Below are 16,214 nucleotides of genomic sequence, written 5' to 3' on the forward strand. Positions count from 1 at the left end.
TTCCCCTCTTCGAAAGGTGAACGCCATCTGTGCCTAGCAGTCCTTCCTCGAATAGCATCCCGTGGTCGAGGAAGCCAAAGCCCTCCTGGCGATACCATCTTCGCAGCCAGGCATTCACCTCCACAATGCATCTGTCTCTGCCCGGGCCCCTACCTTCAACAGGAAGAATCGAAGAGAATACCACCTGCGCTCCAAACTCCTTAACCCGTACTCCCAGAGCCCTGTAGTCACTAGTAGTATAAAAGACTTCAATTTTTTTGCTGCTTCTTACAACATGTAGGTTGGGATTTTTTTTGGTTAATCTCTTTTGTGTTTGTATTACACATCACCCAGACACTTTATATCAAAGGTACATTTATAAATAGTTTGTAATAGGCTAATATATAAGAATGGCCATACTGGATAAGACCATGGGTCCACCCAGCCCAGTATCCTGTCGTCCAATAGTGGTCATTGCCAGATGCTTCAGAGGGAATGAACAGAAAAGGGCAAATATCAAGTGATACATCCACTCCCCGCTTCTGGCAATCAGAGGCTAGAGACCCAGAGCATGGGATTGCATACCTGATCCTCTTGGCTAATAGCCATTGATGGACCTATCCTCCATGAAATTGTCTAATTCTTTTTTCAACCTACTTATACTTTTGGCCTTCAGAACATCCCCTAGCAATGAGTTCCACAGGTTCACTATCCGATGTATGAAGTACTTCCTTATGTTTCTTATAAAACTGCTGCCGATTAATTTCATTGGGTGAACCCTGGTTCTTATGTTATGTGAGGGAGTAAATAAGTTACTTTCTCCATGCAGTTCATGTTTTTATACATTTCTATCATATCCCCCATCAGTCATCTCTTTTCCAAGCTGAACAGTCCCAGTCTTTTTAATCTCTCCTCCAAATGGAAGCTAGTCCATACTCCTAATACTTTTTGTTATCCCTCTCTGAACCCTTTTCAATCCTAATATATCTTTTTTTGAGGTGGGGTAACTAGAACTGCATGCATACTATAGATGTATATAGTGGTATTATGATATTTACTTTCTTATTATCTTTCTCTTTCCTGATGGTTCCTAACATTTTTAGCTTTTTTTTTTTTTTTTGCTTGCTGCTGCAGATTGAGCAGATGTTTTCTGAGAACTAGTCACAATGCCTCCAGGATCTTTCTTGAGTGGTAACATCATTTTGTGTGTATAGGTGGGATTGTTTTCCAATGTGCATTACTTTGCATTTATCAACATTGAATTTCATCTGCCATTTTGTTACCCAGTCATTCAGTTTTGTGAAATCCCTTTGTAACAATTCAGTCTGCTTTGGACTTACCTTGAGCAATTTGAAATCTTCTGACAACTTTGCCTCATCCATGTTTTACCTCTTTTTCTGGATCATTTATGAATATGTTGAACAGCACTGCTCCCAGTATAGATCCCTGGGGATCCTGCTATTTACCCCTCTCTCTCTCCTTTGTTTCTGATCTTTTAATCAGTTACTGATACGTGAGAGGAATTCTCCTCTTATCCCATGACAGCTTACTTTGCTTAAGAGCCTTGGGTGAGGGACCTTGTCAAAGGCTTTCTGAAAGTCCAAGTACACCATATCAACTGGCTCATCCTTGTCCACATGTGCACTCTTGGGTGAATACCATCCAGTCCTGGTGACTTATTACTATTTAATTCATCAATTTGTTCCAAAACGTCCTCTATCGATACCTCAACCTGGGACAGTTCCTCAGACTTGTCCTCTAAAAAGAATGTGTCAAGTGTGGGAATCTCCCTCACGTTCTTTGTCATGAAGACCAATGCAAATAATCCATTTAGTTTCTCTGAAACGACTCTGTCTGTCTGTCTGTCTTGAGTGTTGCTTTAACATTTCAATTGTCCACTGGCCCCACTGATCATATAGCAGGCTTCCTGTGTCTGATGTACTTGAAAATTTTTGCCATAGTTTTTGGGTCTTTTGCTAGTTGATCTTCAAATTCTCTTTTGGTCTGCCTACCTATACTTTTACATGCAACTTAACAGAGTTTATGCACCTTTATATTTCCTTCAGCAGAATTTGACTTCATTTTAATCAATTGATATTTTAATGGAGGGTTAATTATTTTCGAGTTATAGATTATAGAGGGGACGAATAGCTCAGTGGTTTGAGCACTGGCCTGCTAAACCCAGGTTTGTCAATTCAATCCTTAAGGGGGCCATTTAGGGATCTGGGGCAAAAATCTATCTGAGAATTGATCCTCCTTTGAGCAGGGGGTTGGACTAGATGACCTCCTGAGGTCTCTTCTGACTCTGATATTCTATAATTCTATGATCCCAACAGCTCAATGAGTTGCTTATAATACTTTCTAGTGATATGCTTATAGCTATTTATTTCCATGTGATTTGTGGTTCAAACATATATACATGTGTGTACACATACAGTCTCTTAAAAAAAGCTATACATCTAACAGATTGAGATGAGTACATCTTGGATTGTGTATTATGGTTGCAGAAGTAATATCATAACTCTCAAAATAATATAGGTTGTCATGGAACAAAGTACACTCCCCTTGTTGCCCAATCAAACTCTCATTTGTTCAATACACTTAAGCATGTGCTTAAAATGTAAGTATTACTTCAATGGGACTCACACATGCTAAAAAATTATGACTTTTTCTGGACCTGGGTCTTAAATTCCATTCATGCTCATTGTGTTGATGGAGTGCATCCTCATTCGGAGTATTTGCATCAATGCAGAGAGCAGTGCACGGTGGGTAACTATCCCACAGTGCAACTGGCCGCAGGGAGTTTTGAGAAGGGCATGGCATGCCTCATGGGGCCCAAAACATTGTTGCAGGGGGGAATGGGAACATGGCTATAAGAATACAGTTCTGTTCAGAAAACTGCAAGCAGAGACTCTTCCAGATTGCAGAACAACAATTGACGACATTGAAATGCCAATAGTGATCCTGGGAGACCCAGCCTCCCACTTTCTCCCGTGGCTTATGAAGCCGGACAGTAGTAAGTTCAACACTAGGCTGAGCAAATGCAGAATGGTGGTGAAATGTGCCTTGGGACATTGAAAGGGTCACTGGCACAGTTTGCTTACTAGGTTAGACCTCAGTGAAAGCAATATCCCAATTGTTTTCACTGCCTGCTGCATACTCCAGAATATCTGTGAGGCAACAAGAGAGAAGTTTCTGCAGGAGTGGGGCTTGGAGACAGATAGGTTGTCTGCTGATTTTGAGCAGCCAGATACCAGGACAGTAAGAAGAGCCCAGCAAGGAGCTTTGTGTCTCTGGGAGGCTTTGAAAATCCATCTCAGTAATGAGACACAGTAATGTGCACTGCTTAGCTGCGGTGTGTTTTCTCATACCATCCCTTCTGTTGCATCAGTTTCCCTGTACCTTCCCCCCTCACAAAAAAAGCCCACGTTTGTGCAATAAAAGTCAGGGTTTTAAGAATGAAATGTTCTTTATTTATTCCAAACACACAGAAACAAAGACCAGGAAAATAATTTAGCCTTGGACATGTGGTATGATAAAATTGGGAGGGGAGAAACCAAGTCAGCTTGTCTGTAAAAACACAGTCTTGCCCATCAAAGGTCTTTGAATAGCTACTTTTTGTTCTTAGTATCCTCCTCCACTGTTGAGTAGAAGAGATTCTGTACTCCCCAACCCCCCTGCCTCCTGGAACATTTGGGGGAAGAGGAAGGGATACAATGATGTTTCCAGGCCATTCTGCAGTGGTTACTTTTGAGGGTAGTGGTGGGATTGCCACCAAGAAACACATGCAGCTTATTGTAGAAGTGGTATATCTGCAGTGCAGAACTAGAATGACTGTTTGCCTCCCTTGCCTTCTGGTACGCCTGCCGAAGTTCTTTGACTTTCACGTGGCACTGTGGCATGTCTAAGTGTAGCCCTTTTTTCCCATGCCCTGTATGATTATCTCATAGATGTCTAAATTTTTCCAGCTGGTTTGCAGCTGTGACTACACAAACTCTTCTCCCCATACAAGATCCACCACCTCCTGTGTACCCCAAGTTGGAGTGCATTTGGAGCATTCAACCACCATGACCAGATGGGCTGGCAAGCTCTCCATGTTGATAAACAGGAAATGAAAATTCAAAAGTTCCCAGGGTTTTAATGGGTGAAGGGCTGTTTCCTGTGTACCTGGCTACTGTGCAGTGAAGTTGAAAACTATCAGCAGCGCAGTCACAGCATTGTGGGACACCTCCTGAAAGCTAATTCAGTCAACTGAAACAAGGCTGTGTCTACACTGCCTCTCTGTGGACCTACCAACATTGACTTCAGCCCTTTGTCTCTCTTGGAGGTGGAGTAATTAAGTTGACTTAAGGTGGAAGGGACCTGGTAGTATAGTCACATACATTAAGTTGACGTAAGGCAGCTTCCATCAACCTAAGTTTGTAGTGTAGATAAGGTCTCAGTCCCTGAATTTAGGCTCTCCCTGACAGCTTCCTCATTTCTTGAGGGTTGTATAATTCATTCTAGTGTCTCTCTAGTTGAGAGATCAGTTCCTAAGGGCTTGTCTATGTGAGGACATCCAGGGTACTTAATCCAAAATAACAAAAGGTGTGACTGAGAAATGGATTAATTAAACCATGTTTAACTCCTGTGTTAATATCCTCATTCAGAATTAGAGGCTTGAGTTAGGTTTAACTTAATTTACTTGCTTTAATTTTGAATAACATTGTCCATACAGAGATTTAATGAGGCTTTACTAATCTCCTTCAAGTTCACTTATTTTATTAATTTGGATGTATTTTTCAAGATGTCCCTGTGTAGACAAACTCTAATTCTCCTTCAACTCTCATTACGTGGGAAGTTAAGTGTTAAATTGGTGAATTATTTGTTATCACAACCCTTTTATAACTTTTCAGTTTATGAAAATGCTTGCAAGTGAAATACTTCAGAGACAGACAATCCTAGAACTGTCTTTTTTTTAACCTTACTTTAATAGGAACTTGTTGAAAATCGGTCAGTTCTAGCTCTGCTCTTCCACCCTGAAGAATGATGCCAAGTATTGTTTTTCCATGTTAGTCTTATTGAACTTTCCAGTGTAAATGGCTCTATATGGCATGACTCCCTTCAATATCAGAGTGTATTGAATTATGTAATCAAGGACACAGCACCACAGAACTAATTAAAAGAACAAACATTGAACTATTGGACAGCATAATTTATTGTGCAGGCTAGAAATGAAGCAACTATGATGCATAGAGAACGTCAGAAAGCCTTCAAGGGTAAATCTTTTTAGGCCATTTCTATGGCTACAGTATTATTGGATATGCTAGAAAAGCCAACTCCTCACCCTGCCTACATTTGGGTGGCAGTGTGTATCCTCAACACCAATTCTGTATCATATTCCATTTTCACGTCTCAACCCTCAGGATGCCTACAAATGCCTCCTTGACACATTCAACCACCTGTCAAATGAACATACATCTGTGGGTCATTGGTTAAGTATTCCCAGTCACACTTTTGTTGGCTGTATTTCAGATGACACTGTATAATCACAATCACATCAGTAAAAGGAGGTTGAATGTCATCCATCCATACTTTGTTATGATGGAAAAGCACTGGAATATCATTTACTTTGAGGCAACATCCAATCACTTGTTATTGATCTGACTGGCACCACTCCATATAGAATCTAAAGTTGATTCTGTTGCATCATGATCTCAATTAGCACTGGCATATATATCTCCATGTTACCATTTCGCTCACCCTTATGATGTTGACAAGTGGAGTACATATTTTGTTTATTCAATAGTGTTCAGCCACAAATGTAAGGTGGAAAAAGGATATTCTCCTAGTTCCAAATATATCTGTCAAATGTGTTCAGTTTTCAAACTATCCCCAACAATCCTGGACTCATGTTTGCTCACATATTCTATTTTTATGTACATGTAGTATACTGTTGTGCAAAAAGGTTGTGTTATTTCTAGGTGGTAAATTATACAGTAATTTGGATGCTACCAAAAAGATGGTAAAATATTCTACCTGCCATATCTGAATTTTACTTCAGCTGGAATGGCCAACATTTTCAGAAAATGAGTAGTGATTTGGAGTGCCTCAACTTTGGGATGTGCAATCTGAGACATCTTAAAGGGGCCTGCTTTTCATAAGGTGATGCTAAACCCTTTTTGAAAAATCAGGAGTTTTTAAGGTGTCTTGGTTGCAACATTCAAAAAAAAAAAGCACCCAAGATCAACAACCACTTTTGAAAATGTTTTCCTTGTCTATATTTTCAAAGTAATGCATTTTTCGAGTAATTTTAATGGTCCACTTCTCTGGATGTATACACTTGCATTTTCAGATGCAATTATTCTAGCAGAGAGCACTGAATGGTATCAGTATTTGATTGGTGATCAGTTTTTTTTTATTATTACTGAAGTACTTACTTGGAAGTAGGAAAGGAGGAAGTTTGGGTAGAAAAAAAGGAGTGAAAGTTTTCACTAACCTACTTATAGTATTCATTAATTGATTGTATTCTTGTGGTTACCTCTCTATTAAAAACCATTTGAAACAAGAGTGCTCTTGTCTAAATTATTATATTATTCAAAAATTCATTTTAGTGATTCTGCAAAGTCATCATTAGATTATCAGTTCAATAATATATTTTATATCAGACAGTAATACTGGTTGAAATTTTTCAAAGCCATCAAGGACAGTTAAATTCATATTACATAATTTCCATTCAAATTAATGAATTTATATTACCTAGGTTGCAGTGAAAATCTCAACCATTAACCTATATTCTTCTCTGTTTGTTAGTTGTTTCTACCACTAGTGGCCATTGTGGTGGACCAGCAAAACACTTATTTTCTTTTCCCTTTTTATTATTTTAAAAACACTCTTTACTTTATAGAGTGGAATGTTTAAAATTCTGCTCCCAGATTTTTCTCATAATCCTAAGTCAAGGGTTAGAGACCTGGGTAAACATTTGGAGGACTTGGATTGTTATGAGACTGTAGATGGACACTGGACAAAGAAGCAACAGCAGCAGTTAGAGAAGTTAGTGTGCGTCTATCACTTAGCTACTTGTCTTCCAAAAATGAATGCATCACATTCTAGTGGGATAGAGTCAACATTCCTCATTCATGTAACTCAATAGGATTTGTATTCTTAAATCCTTTAGTCCTCTCTGAATATCTACTTCTTATTCTGCAGATAGGGCCATTTATTTCAAAGGAGCTACCTGTAAATTGCTACTCAAAGTAGTAAGTTTAGGAGAATTTCTGTATTCTGGTCTCTGGCTTCTGCTTTGTCAGACTGGAAATAAGGCATACATTTTTAACAGTAATTAACCATTGAAACAATTTACCAAGGGTACTCAGACTTTAAGGTCAGAAGGGACCATTATGATCATCTAGTCTGACCTCCTGCACAATGCAGGCCACAGAATCTCACCTACCCACCCCTGTATCAAACCTATGTCTGAGCAACTGAAGTCTTCAAATCATGGTTTAAAGACTTCAAGGTGCAGAGAATATTCTAGCAAGTGACCCATGCTCCACACTGCAGAGGAAGGCGAAACCCCCCCCGGGCTTCTGCCAATCTGCCCTGGAGGAAAATTCCTTCCTGACCCCAAATATGGCAATCAGCTAAATGCTGAGCATGTGGGCAAGACTCACCAGCCAGACACCCAGGAAAGAATTCTCTGTAGTAACTCAGATCCCACCCCATCTAACATCCCATCACAAGCCATTGGGCATATTTACCACTAGTAGTCAAAGATCAATTAATTGCCAAAATTAGGCTATCCCATTATACCATCCCCTCCATAAACTTATCAAGCTTAGTCTTGAAGCCAGATATGTCTTTTGCCTCCACTGCTCCCCTTGGAAGGCTGTTCCAGAACTTCTCTTCTCTGATGGTTAGAAACCTTAATCTAATTTCAAGTCTAAACTTCCTGATAGCCAGTTTATAACCAATTGTTCTTGTGTCCACATTGGGTTCTGAGCTTAAATAATTCCTCTCCCTCCCTGGTATTTATTCCTCTGATATTTATAGAGAGCAATCATATCTCCCCTCAGCCTTCTTTTAGTTAGGCTAAACAAGCCAAGCTCTTTGAGTCTCCTTTCATAAGACAGGTTTTCCATTCCTTGGATCATCCTAGTAGCCCTTCTCTGAACCTGTTTCAGTTTGAATTCATCCTTAAACATGGGAGACCAGAACTGCACACAGTATTCCAGATGAGGTCTCACCAGTGTCTTGTATAATGGTACTAACACCTCCTTATCTCTCCTGGAAATACCTCACCTGATGCATCCCACAACCGCATTAGCTTTTTTCACTGCCATATCACAATGGTGGCTCATAGTCATCCTATGATCAACCAATACTCCGAGGTCCTTCTCCTTCCCTGTTACTTCCAGCTGATGAGTACCCAGTTTATAACAAAAAATCTTGTAATTAATCCCTGAATGCATGACCTTGCACTTTTCACTATTAAATTTCATCCGATTACTATTACTCCAGTTTACAAGGTCATTCAGATCTTCCTGTATGATATGCCGGTCCTTCTCTGTATTGGCAATACCTCCCAGCTTTGTGTCATCCGCAAACTTTATTAGCACTTTCCCACTTTTTGTGCCAAGGTCAGTAATAAAAAGATTGGTCACAAAACTGATCCCTGAGGAACTCCACTAGTAATCTCCCTCCAGCCTGGCAATTTACCTTTCAGTACGAGCCGTTGTAATCTTCCCTTTAACCAGTTCCTTATCCACTTTTCAATTTTCATATTTGATCCCCATCTTTTCCAATTTAGCTAAATAATTCCCCATGTAGAACCATATCAAATGCCTTACTGAAATCAAGATAAATTAGATTCGCTGCATTTTCTTTGTCTAAGAAATCTATTACCTTCTCAAAGAAGGAGATCAGGTTGGTTTGGCATGATCTGCCTTTTGTAGAACCATGTTGTATTTTGTCCCAATTACCATTGACCTCAATGTCCTTGACTACTTTTTCCTTCAAATTTTTTCCAAGACCTTGCATACAACAGATGTCAAACTGACAGGCCTGTAGTTGCCCAGATCACTTTTTTCCCCTTTCTTAAAGAGAGGAACTATGTTAGCAATTCTCCAGTCATACGGTACATCCCTTGAGTTTACAGATCCATTAAAAATTCTTGCTAATGGGCTTGCAATTTCATGTGCCAGTTCCTTTAATATTCTTGGATGAAGATTATCTGGGCCCCCTGATTTTGTCCCATTAAGCTGTTTGAGTTTGGCTTCTACCTCCATATCCTCATTCCTATTTGTCATCCTACCATTATCCCTAAGCTCCTCATTAAAGACTGAGACAAAGTATTTGTTCAGATATTGGGCCATGCCTAGATTATCCTTAACCTCCACTCCATCCTCAGTGTTTAGCGGTCCCTGTCAAGGTGTCAGCCCACTCTGAACTTTAGGGTACAGATGTGGGGACTTGCATGAGATAACCCCTACGCTTATTTACCAGTTTAGATCTAGTAGCTGCTCCTATCAAATAGTTTAAACAAACATTTATGGGAGAGTCATTTGGAAACTGTCTTTCCCCTAAATATTTCCCCAGTCTTTATCCCCTCTTTCCTGGCAAGATTGAGACTGATTCACCTCCCACCAATTCCTGGTGAGCCCAGATCCAGAGAACCCTTGGCTCTTAAAACAAGGCAAGATGAATCCAGTTCTTAAAAGACTTTTAATTAAAGAAAAAGGGTGAAAGGAATATCTCTGTGAGATTAGTATGCAAGCTACTCTCACAGACAACAGATTCAACACACAGAGGCTGTCCCTCTGGGCAAAAACTTAATGTTACACAAAAGAAACCCAATTTGATTCTGCCTCTTATGCAAAATGAAGTCACAAAAGAAAATAAACATAATCTAATACATTCCTTCTCTAAACATTTGCTACTTTTAAGAAATGTTAGATGGCTGATTCCTAGATCCTTCACTCCAGCATAAACTTTTCTGAACAGTCAAAGACTGATTTCCCTCCTCTCTCTTTGAAAACATCTTGTCCCCTCATTGGTTCCTCTGGTCAGGTGTCAGCTAGGCTATGTGAACTTCTTAACCCTTTACAGGTAAAAGAGGAATTTAACCCTGGACTGTCTGTTTATGACAGTCCCACTTCTTCTTTCTGTATTTTCTTCTTATTTATATGGCTATAGAACCTTTTACTATTTTTTATATTCCCTTTGCAAGGTCCAACTCTACATGGATTTTGGCCTTTCTAACTTTATCCCTACATGTTCTGACCTTAATAAGGTAGCTTTCTCTGCTGATCACTCCCATCTTCCATTCCTTGTAGACTTCCTGCTTTTTCTTAATCATGTCTTTGAGATGTTTACTCATCCAGCTTGGTCTACAACTCCTGCCTATGATTTTTTTTTCCCTTTCTTGGGATGCTGGCTTCTGATAGTTTCTGCAACTTTGACTTGAAGTAATTCCAGGCTTCCTCCGCCTTTAGTTTCCTCAAGTTCTTTAGTTAGGGAAGTGGATTTGACTGATATCCTTAATTCTTTAAAGTTAGCCCTTTTGAAATAAACCCTAGTCACAGATCTATTTTTGTTTATCCTTCCTTTTAGTTTAAACTGAATTAGTTCATGATCACTTGAACCAAGGTTGTCTCCTCCAACCATTTCTTCTATGAGGTCCTTGCTATTCACCAAAACCAAATCTAAAATGGCATCCCCTCTTGTTGGTTCCGCAAATACTTGATGACGGAATCCATCAGCTATTGCATCTAGGAAAATCTGAGCCTTATTATTAGCAGCACTTGTCCTCCAGTGTATATCTGGGTTAAAGTCTCCCATGATCACACAATTCCCATTAGTATTTACATCATTAAAAGGGTTTCTATCCATATCCAAATCGGATCCCAGCGGTCGATAGCACACCCCAAGCACTACCTCAGGGGAGGCTCTAGTAGCTTTCTTTCCCAATGTGATTTTTTTGCCCAGACAGACTGTCTTATCTATTCCATCCCTTCTTATTTTTACCTCATCATTGATATACAATGCTACTCCACCACCTTTGCCTTTATGTCTCCCCTGTTTACAGCTCTGTTTGCTGGCTTTTGTGCTGCTGCAGCTGTCTATACTGCTGCCTGACTGGCTAGCTACCTTTTATAGGACCCCTAGTCAGAGAAGCCTCACCCCCTAATCAGGGCTCAACTTCTTTCCCAGCACACTGCCCTTACCAGCCTCCACACATACAACTACAACTAACTACAAATACCTTCTCCTCCAACAGAAGTCCCACTCAAACTCCCTTGCTTACAGCTCTGGTTGTGGTGGATTCTCCATCACTGGCAACTTTAAAAATCAAGACTGGATGTTTTTGCTAAAAGATATACTCTAGGTATTTGTGATGGGGTATTCACACCCCATGAACCTGAAAAAGGTTAATGGGGTCTGGGAGGGGTTTGATAACCTGATAGCCACACCTGACGGAGAGTTAAGTTTGATAAACAAGCACTGATTAAGGATGGAGCCCTGCTGAACAGGAGTAGGTAGTGATCTTGTATAAAGTCAGGAAGTGAGAGGCTGCAGTATGAAAACTAGCAGTCATTTCTTTGGGCTTTGAGAGGGAGAGAAGACCCAGGGGGTGAGTAGAAGCTCTGGGATCCTGGTCCTGAAGAAAGAGTTTACCCAGAAGAGTGGTGGAGCAGAAGCCTGATAGTGACAGAGTAGGAACAGACTTTTACTGCTAGTTGTAGGGCTCTTGAGCTGGAACGCAGAGTAGTGGGTGGGCTTGGGTTGCCCTACTAGCCACTAGGGAAGCGATACAGACTGGAAGACTGCCTAAGACAAATTGTCCAGTGAGACATTGATACCCTAGAAGGAGAAAACTATAGTGATCAGGCCAGAAGATCAAACCGCAAAGAGGGAGCACTGTAATTTTTAGCACATGAGAGGGCTGTCAGACCAAGCAGTATATTCCCTAGATTTTTCCACAAATAGATGCCCCTGTAGTGAATAAAGAACTCCATTACAGAATTATCTGGGGTATGTTATACAAGAGGTCAGACTAGATGATTGCAATGGTCCTTTCTGATCTTTGAATCCATGAATCTGACAGTAATTTATCACTACTTTGCAGTACAAGTTTCATGGATCTCAAAGCACTTTCTACAACCTGAGCCAAACTCATATGAATGTGTCTCCTTATATCTTGTTAGTTCTATAGTGGGGTGTGTGTGTGTGTGTGTGTGTGTGTGTGTGTAATCATGGCTTCATCAGAGGAGCTGTCCTGTTTTCAACAGTATACCTGGCCTTATCGAGTTGGCAGATGGCAGTTGCATTGTATACAGTGTTTGTCATTTTAATGAACAGTGCCTCTGTCACTGGATGAAGACACACGGGAGCACTAGAGGTGGTAGCATATTCTTTTGAGGAATTTGATTAGTGAACAAGAACTTGTAGAGTCGATAAGTATTCTACCTACTGCATACGACTACAGTGTGGATTAGTTTCTGTGACTCTTACTTATATTTGAATAGTTCCTTACTCAACAAGTGGTCCCATATAAGGGCTAGATCTTAGTTTGGTCTATATGGACAGGAATGCTCATAAAGGGAGAATAAGACCATCCCTTATGCCCCTTCACAGCCACCCCCCCAAAAACTCCACTACTGAAATGGATGGGAGAAGTTAAGGATAGATAGGGCACTGAATACTTATCCCTCTACGTGTAAGTAGGCAAGGATGAGAAATAGATAGAGTTGCAAGCATAGGCAAGTTATTAATCTGCTACTGGTGTCAGCCACTGGTAGATAGCTACCTTCTTCACTACAAGGCATGGTTCCTTGCACATGGTGCTCCTGGGGTGGTGTACAGATGCTCTGCCCCATGTAGTAGACTATTAGAAAATGCACCCTATAGTCCTGTATCATTGTGGGACAACTCACATTGTAAGTTAATACTCAGCAAGAATGAAAGTGACAGTCTAGCCCTACAAATTTGTAAAGGACCACAAAGGTTAAAGAGCTATATAACTGTTACGTTCATGCCTTAATATCAGGTTAAATGTAACTACATTTTTCCTCCAACAAAATCTTATTTTTAAATTATTTTATTTATGAAGGAGTGAAATGTTCTATAAAGTGTTATACAATCAGAAGTTTTTATCACACTCTAAATTTGTAATAAGAGAAATCATGTTGATTTCATGTTATGAAGCACCAGTCATTTAAATCTCTACATTAAAACTCCTGAATAATTGATGGCTTTCTGTTTATAAAGACAGATGGGAAAAAATACAACTTTTACATCATATAATCCATCATAACAAATGATCTGCATCAGAGAACATAACATCCTGGCAAAACCTGAAGTTTACTCAGAGGAGAAGTTATGGATAGCCTGTCAAGCCAAAGTAATCCCAGAAACTATTCACACCTTATTTATCCCTGGTGTGATTCAGGGAAACCATGAAACTTGCTAGCACTATACCTTCATGCATTTGCTTAACCAAACTGGGGCTAGTTTTTCATCCTCCCCAAAAGAGTTATAAGCATGTCTATCATTGTGAGGGGTGAGGGATTTCTACACAATCCCCAAAACAAGAAGGAATATAATAGCCTTGACTTGTTTCTCAACTTTAGCCAAAATCTTCCACAACTTTGGAGCAAAGAGAAGAATTATCATGTACAAATATGAGACAGTGTCCACATCACCTCCAGCAGTCAAACAAATATGTTAGAGCAATATGCGTAAAGAAAGACGAGGCTGTTTTAAGACGACGAATCTCAATTTTCAGCTTGTGGTCAGTAGCATAATCATATGATATGATTGACTTCAGTAAAGCTATGCCAGTTCACACCCGCTGTGTATATGCCATCATAGACAGAAATTAGGGAGCAATACAGTATAACCAACTATATTTTAACAGGCAAATTTCCATTTCTATAATACTAGTCAGACAAAGTTATCTACTTTTTATTACAGAAGCAGGTTCTAGCATCCCTGTCTAAATGCCCAGCCAAATGTCACTGTAAGAACTTCTGTATGTGCATACCCTGGCTGAATTGATTTATTCAGTGAATAATACTAGAAGGGCAGGATCTCCATTCATATTAAGCATACCTGAATAAGGCACTAGATTGTCCTGGGACTAAAGCCCTCTGAGAAGGATATTCTTTCCATATATATGAAACATTGATGTGATCATCCTGGCAGTGATGACTTGAGTCACTGCCTCTGATGGAAGCACTGGAAACTGAAGAAAACCAAGAGTTTCTCTGCTCTCCTGTCCAAATAAGTGTTAAAGATGGAATATCCAGATCCCTCATGCAACTCCCCGCACCAAAAAATTCAAAGTGGTAGGAGGATTTGTCATTTAACCCACTGGGGATCTTGGGAGAAATCCCTAATCCTTAAACAGGGCTGAAGTGCCGACTGCACAAAGCAAAGGACCAGGTGTATCTTCCGTTACACCATCTAAATCCATTGACATCAATGGGACTGCATATTTTAACTGAGACCAGAATTTGGCCCTAGACGTGTGAAAGACATTAGCTATTAGCTGTAATGTTTGGTCAACATAGGTAGGGGTGACATCTGATTTTAAAAAAAAATGTCATGCAAAGGCATCTCACAATACTAGAACAACTGTGTATAGTGACCAGCACAATGGGACCACAATCCCTTATCAGGCCTCTAAGCGCAACCATAATAAAAATAAGAGTGATCTATATAGTGTATTCCTCTCCAAAGCCCTTTAAGAGCTGCAAAGCTGGATATTAAATCTACAAAAACTCTTCCTTCAGTGCCGCACCTGCTTTCCCATTACAACACCTCCTAATTAAATATTGATTGTGCGTGCGCAGGTGGTGTTTTCCAAATTAAATATTTTGGTCATTTTGTTTAAAGTCTTTGATTGTAAGAACAGCCATGCTGAGCCAGACTAAAGGTCAGTCCAAATTAGTATCCTATCTTCTGACAGTGGCCAATGCCAGATGCTTCACGGGAAAATGAATAGAACAAGCAATCATCGAGTGATCCATCCACTGTTATCCACCCCCAGCTTCTGACACACAGAGGGTAAGGACACCGAAAGCATGAGGTTGCATCCCTGCCCATCTTGGATAATAGACACTGATGGACTTATCTTCCATGAACTTATTTAGTTTTGTTTTTTTTAAAACTCCGGTATAGTTTTGACCTCCACAATGAATTCCATAGGTTGACAGTGCATTGTGTGAAAAAGTACTTCCTCTTGTTTGTTTTAAACCTGCTGACTATTAACTTTATTGGGTGACCACTGGTTCTTGTATTATGTGAAAGAGTAAATAACATGTTCTACACGCCTGTCATGATTTTATAGACCTTTATCATATCCCCTCTTTGTCATCTCTTTTTTCCAAGCTGAAAAGTCCCAATCTTTTTTCTCTCTCCTCATACAGAAGTTGTTCCATACCCTTAAAACATTTTCTCTGTACTCTTTTTTCCAATTTTAATATCTTTTTCTGAGATGGGGTGATCAGAACTTCATGCAGTATTCAAGGTGTGGGTGTAGCATGGATTTATATAGTGGCATTATGATATTTTCTGTCTTAGCTCTCCCAAATGGTTCCTAACATTCCGTTAGCTTTTTTTGACTGCCACTGCACATTGAGCAGATGTTCTCAGAGAATTATCCACAATGCCTCCAAGATCTTTTACGAGTTGTAAAAACTAACTTAGACCCCATCATTTTGTAAGTATAGTTTGGATTATGTTTTCCAGTGTGGATTACTTTGCATTTTATCAACATTGAATTTCATCTGCCATTTTGTCACCCAGTCACTCAGTTTTGTGAGCTCCCTTTGTAAGTTTTGTTCTAAGAGGGGGAGAACTCAGGGAATTTCACCTTCTGGAGTGGCCACAATGACTAGCAAATCTTCTACTGGTCTGGGGATTGGAATTCCAGTGAGATGAGAACATAATGTGAGACAAAGTTGCATTGGTTTGTAAATTAAATTGCACAGTAGGTTCATTAGTCAAACCATTCAAATGCTAGCTTCTTTGCATTGTAACAAATCTGGGGCCACGTAGAACCCCAGGGTAATCTATTTGATAGACAGGAGTGGTCCCTCACATTCTAGTCAATTAATTAACATATTTTGTTGTAACAGACAGAATACTATTTGAAAAATCACAATTGATCGACCTCTTAAACCAGCAATTTGCTTTAATTTGGGAGAAAATTTGTGTGTCTGGGTGGAGTTTTGAATATCAAGTTGCGTCCT

Source organism: Gopherus flavomarginatus, chromosome 10 (assembly GCF_025201925.1).
Source record: "Gopherus flavomarginatus isolate rGopFla2 chromosome 10, rGopFla2.mat.asm, whole genome shotgun sequence".
Taxonomy (NCBI): domain Eukaryota; kingdom Metazoa; phylum Chordata; order Testudines; family Testudinidae; genus Gopherus; species Gopherus flavomarginatus.